This window comes from Bos indicus x Bos taurus, chromosome 23 (assembly GCF_003369695.1).
Source record: "Bos indicus x Bos taurus breed Angus x Brahman F1 hybrid chromosome 23, Bos_hybrid_MaternalHap_v2.0, whole genome shotgun sequence".
Lineage (NCBI taxonomy): Eukaryota > Metazoa > Chordata > Mammalia > Artiodactyla > Bovidae > Bos > Bos indicus x Bos taurus.
In genome coordinates this window covers 21615528-21621654 of record NC_040098.1, presented here as the reverse complement: position 1 = coordinate 21621654, position 6127 = coordinate 21615528, and positions in this window count along the sequence as shown.

Here is a 6127-nt window from a genome sequence, read left to right as displayed (position 1 = left end):
GAGCATGAATTCACTTTTGGTCTGATAGACCCCCATAGACTCCATTTACCATACAATATAAAATGTTGATAATGGCAACCTTGACTGATAGAGAAAAAGCTTAATTATATTTTATATGGTCTGTTTCCTTTATCTAAGGGATATAGAAGTCATCTAAAAGCATATAAAAAGCTAACAAAAACCATGGCTTCTTTTTTTAGTCTTGGCTATTTTAGATATCTTTCCTTATTTATACTAAACAACGGAATCCCCAGCTATAAATGGGAAAATATGATTTAGACATTTTTTAAAGAAGAATTTTTCTTTACTAAAGTTATTTCACTTTTATAGAAATTTTAGGTCGAAGTAATTTCTATTTATTATTTAATATCCCTCTCCTTAAAATTATGTTTAAGGGATTTGCCTGGCCATCCAGTGGTTAAGAATCCATGCTTCCAAAACAGAGGGTACAGGTTTGATCCTTGGTAGGGGAACTAAGATCCTACATGTCCCATGGAGTGGCCTAAAAAAAAATTATTTGATGTATATAGGATTTAGGTTGATTAGGAAAAATCGGAAAGCTCCCCAAAATATTTCCTGTAAATTTCCATTAATAAAAACCACTTATGGCTCCTCAATGGAGAAGTTGCTCAGAAGAATCTCAGTAAAAGTTTTACATTCAGATTGCTTTGTTTATTTATTTGTTCTCCAAGAAAAATATAGTATTATCTGCACAGAATCTGAGAAACTTCCATTTCTGAGATTTTTTTTTTGGAATACAGCAAGACTATTTGTTGCTAACCAAAGTTTGGGGCCAGTGCTATTGGTAAGACAACAGAGTGCTTAATTAAAACACAGAAGGATTCTTTCTATTTGAGAAATTAAAGAATGTCACATTTTTCTTTTTCATTTTCCTTAAGGTGATCTCTAAGGAATGTATTTCTGTTATTCAGTCACTAAGTTTGTTGAAGTTTAATTGCTTATGTGGCTCTGATTGACAGAACCAAAGTGCAAAAGTCGTCTTTTTCCTCCACACAGACTCAAATGCTGGTCTGGTCGTATTACAACTCACCGTGGGAGGTATTTATTCTGCAATTAAATGAGAGTGAGAAGAATGTTCTGAAGTTATTGCTTTAGTGCCTTTTCCACCAACCTACCCCCAACAACTTTTTAAAGATGATTAAAATCAAGGTTGAATGTGATTTTGGTAAAGTAAAATTCTAGCCTTATATAAATTAGTTGAAAGTTAACAAAGATAAGTATAAGTATTTGCATTTAGATTCAGGTGTGAAATGAACACGTGACCTGGAGGTAGGTTGTTCCAAAAATTCTGAAGATTTTGGTCAATCTAAAGCTTAAAATTGGGACTTCCCTGATGGTCCAGTGGCTAAGACTTTATACTCCCAGTTCAGAGGGTGTAGGTTCCATCTCTGGTCAGGGAACTAGATCCCAGGTACTACAACTAAGACCCAGCACAAATAAATAGATATTTAATTTTTAAAAAGCCTTCTGTTAACAACAAAAAAATAAAGCTTAAAATTAGTCCAAGTATGACATGACTATCTGGTACTGCAAAAATAGAAGTATACTGAGATACTGACAAGTAAAATTCCCACTGTTCTATGAACTAATCAGGTTGCAATTGGAGCATCTTCATAATCAAATTTTAAGAGCAATATTGATGAAATGAAGTGGGTGGGCAGACCAGAACATTGAGTTATATGAAGAACAGTGTATGAAATGAGAGATGCTGAGGCTGAAGAAGAGGAGACTAAGGGGAAGAAAACCACTAAGATCCAATTAGCATCTCTTTTGTGCCAGGAAACTGTATTAGATGCCTTCCAGTGAAGTGAAAGTCGTTCAGTTGTGTCCGACTCTTTGCAATCCCATGGACTATACAGTCCGTGGAATTCTCCAGGCCAGAATACTGGAGTGGGTAGCCATTCTCTTCTCCAGGGGATCTTCCCAACCCAGGGATCAATCCCAGGTCTCCCGCATTGCAGGCAGATTCTTTACCAACTTGAGTTATCAGGGAAACCCAAGATGCTTTCTAGAACCTTGGTCAATTCTCAAAGTAATCCTTTGCCATAGGATTACCATCTCCATCTTCCCAGTGGCTTCTTATGATTAGGCAACTTGTCCCAAAAGTCTTCATTAGACAGTGACAGAGTTGTGACTCCATCTCCTGCTTGTCTGATATCAAAACCTGCAATTTCCCTCTCATATGTTAGGCCACCATCACTGGATCTGGTTTCCGGAGAAAATTATGCCTCAAAAGTTGCCTCCTTTGGCCCTTTGTTCAACACTGTTTAGGACCCCTGAGTATACGACGCAGCATGCCAAGAATTCTGCCAGAAGTCAGCCTCTGGCTTCTTAAATGAAAGAAAAATATGTGCCTCAATAACAACAGTGATGGGCGGGAAAAGTAACATGAGCAGTACAGTTATGTGCTTCAGGGGAAGAAATACTCCTGCTGAAGAAGAGATGTGGCATTTGATCTGGGCTTTCAAAGACAGAGGGACTTGGATGTGTTGAGATGAGGCGGGGAAGGCTTCCCAGGCAGAAAGCACACCGTGACCACGGGAAAATGCAATGCATTGTCTAGGGAACATTAAATAGTTTATCTTGTGTCTCTAACACAGAGGACGAGAAGATTAATGAGGAATGAGTTGGAGAGATGGATTGATCTAGAGGACAGCAGGTCAGAAATGCCAAGCTAATGAGTTCTGTAGTGTTCTGTAGGCAATGGGGAGCCACAACTGAATTTTTTTTTTAAATTAGGGCAATTACAATGGCCACTTTGGGCTTTTTGTAAGGGAACATGCTGCCGAGCAGAAAAGAAAGTGGGAGGAAGTTGGAAGGCTTTAATTTCCCAACACAAGATAATGAGAGCCTGAGTGATTGTACTGTGCAGGCTTCCTCCATTTCTTCCCTTTTTATTTTTAATGATATCTTAAAGACAAAATTTCCATTTTTTTTTCACTTCGGTTATGATGTTTATTTTTTATTAAAATTTTTATACAATTTAAAACATTTTAATTTTAAATTAATTTCATTGGCTTATAGTTGATTTACAATGTCGTATTAGTTTCTCAGATGGTAAAGAATCTGCCTGCAATACAGGAGACCTGAGTTTGATCCCTGGGTGGGGAAGATCCCCTGGAGAAGGGAATGGTAACCCACTCCAGTATTCTTGCCTGGAGAACTCCATGGACAGAGGAGCCTGGCAGGCTACAGTCCATAGGGTCACAAAGAGTCAGACACGACTGAGCAACTAACACATTACATTAGTTTCTGCTGCACAGCAAAATGAATCATTTAAACATATATCCACTCTTTTTGAGTCAATTCCCATGTAGGCCATTACAGAATATTGAATGGAGCTCACTGTGCTGAACAGTAAATTTTTATATAATTTATAAGGCTACTTTCCATTGACAGTTATTACAAAGTATCCCCATGTGTACAATACATCCTCGATCTACCTTACACTCAATAGTTTGTATCTCCTATTTCCCCACCCCTCTACTGCCCCTACCCTCCTCCCTATATGTAACCACTAGTTTGTCCTCTATATCCATGTCTGCTTCCATTTGTTTTTAAGCCCTTTTAAGCCCACGAAACCCTCATTCACACCATCCAACAGCTGTCCCATCAAATCGACTCTTGACCTGCTCTGTATTCCCTTTTGTTAATCTCCTTCGCCTTTCTCCCCTTCCACTAATCAAGATTTTCGGTTCCCTGACTTCTGCCTTCAAGTCTGGGCCCCTTGAGTTTGACCTTCATCCTTACTTTCCTGCTGTGTGGACACCAGCTTTCTCCCATGCACTATTCTTTGATTCACTTTCATCCTTGGGCCTTTCCCTCATCTCTGACAAGTTCAGCCTTGCCTCAGCTTTGGCCTTAATCCTCCATTCTGTGTTAGTCAGGATTCAAAACTGCAAACGGAAACTACTCTAGTGAGTTTATGACAAACATTTTTTAAAGTTTAATAAATGATGTTTGGTACCTCGTGGAATTTCGAAGACTGCTGGCCTAGAGGCAGTGCCAGTAGGATCCATACCTGCATCATACTGTGAGGGCTGCTGAAGGGGAGAGGGCTTCACTGCTGCTGGGCACAGAGACCGCAGCCCCAGTGACTCCAGGGACTCAGCACAAGTTTCACCAATAGAGCTGATACCTCTATCGTCATTGTTGTGAAATGGTAGATTACAAGGACTCCTGCTTCCTAAGGTTGTTCACTTCTGGAGTGAAATCTTTACGACTGTGTCTAATGTGTGAAACCTAACCATCTGCAAAGATGGACGATGCACCGTGGAGCTAATGAAGCTTCAGCTCAGGACCCCTTACATGCACAGACCCCTTCCAAGGCCCTGGGAGGGTCCTAGGAATGGTATAGATTCTGCACAATTTTCGTAAGAAAGATACTGTAACTGCAACCCTGCTTCCTCTGCCCTGCTTACTAAATTTACACAATGTGATCAACTGTATGTTTTAAAGCTTAAAGAAACCATCGATCAAAAAAAAAAAAAACAAGCTTTGACCAGCTTGGCTAAAGAACAGTCTCAAGCTTTCTATTCTTTTACAACATATATTATAAAGCCATTGCATATAAAAAGTTAATCGAGGACTATGCAGCTAAAATAATAATAAATAATCATAAAAAATATAAAAGTAATGCATTAGGCAACTAATTTAAATTACATTGTTTTTCTAGATTTGTGATATGTATGGTACTGGTCATTTTTTAAATTAAAAAAATATTTTTTCTCATTCTAAAAAAGTATTTAATTTTTAAACCTAATTTTAAGTTCATAATTCTGCTGCTTTCTTTTTTTAATGAAAGAAATTTTCCCTTAATTGTACTAGCTTCAAGCCCTACAAAATCAAGATCTGCCCCTGGCAGAATCCCTGAACCCTAACTAAGCAGGCTAAGCAAACTATGGGGAATTCCCCAGACATAGGAAGCACGTTTAAACATGCCGAGTGGCCCTAAACATGATGAGTGTCTTTTCCTTTGTGCTTGAGCATGTGTCTGGCATCTGCGAAGAGCAGCTCTTTTGAGGAAAAATACTTAGATAGATTTTGGAAAAGGCATGGAGAATCAGGAACACATAACACAAATATTACATAGACATGATGAGAGATAAGGTTGTACAGGAGGCCAAAGGACCCTAAGGATTGGCAAAGATAATAGTCAGGATAGGAATGCTAATAGCCGGGATAGAGATCTCAGAGCTGATTCCAATTCAGGGAGGAATTGGGAAGACAGCCTTCGTTTTGAAACATTCTAGGACTCAAACTGTGTAAGCCTTTAAAAAGACTAGTTAGTAGATCTGCTAGTATTAGCTCACCATCTCATAGCACTGAATGAAGGACAGCAACAATTAGAATTATAAACTGTAATTAGGCAGCCAAAGGAAAAGAAAATAGCAGATTAGTTTAGAAAAACACCAACAAATGGAATTGAAGAGCAAGGACAACTAAAAGGCAGATCAGGAGTGAAGTAAATCAGAAAGAGGAAAACAAATATCATATATTAACGCATATATATGGAATCTAGGAAAATGGTACTGATATCAGAACTATTAGCAGGGCAGGAATAGAGGTGCAGGAGTAGAGAAAGGGCTTGTGGACTTGGGGAAGAAGTGGGGGGCACGAATGGAGAGAGTGGCATTAGCATATAAACCCCACCATGTGTGAAATAGCGAGGGGAGGCTACTGTACAGCGCAGGGAGCTCAGCTCAGTGCTCCGTGACGACCTAGAGGAGCGGCATGACGAGGGCGAGGGAGGCTCCAAAGAGAGGGGAAACGCGTGTATACACGTGGCTGACTTTTCATGATGCTGTGCAGCAGAAGCGAACAAACGTCGTAAAGCAATTGCTATTGATGTAAGTCGCTTCACTCGTATTGGTATCCGACTCTCTGCAACCCTATGGACTGTAGCCCGCCAGGCTCCTCTGTCCATGGAATTCTCTAGTCAAGAACACTGGAGCAGGTTGCCATGCCCTCCTCCAGGGGGCTCTTCCGCACTCAGGGATCAAATCTGTGTCTCCTGCTTTGCAGGTGGATTCTTTACCACTGAGCCATTGGGGAAGCCTGTAAAGCAATTATGTTCCCATTAAAAAAAAATGCTACTCATGATTAA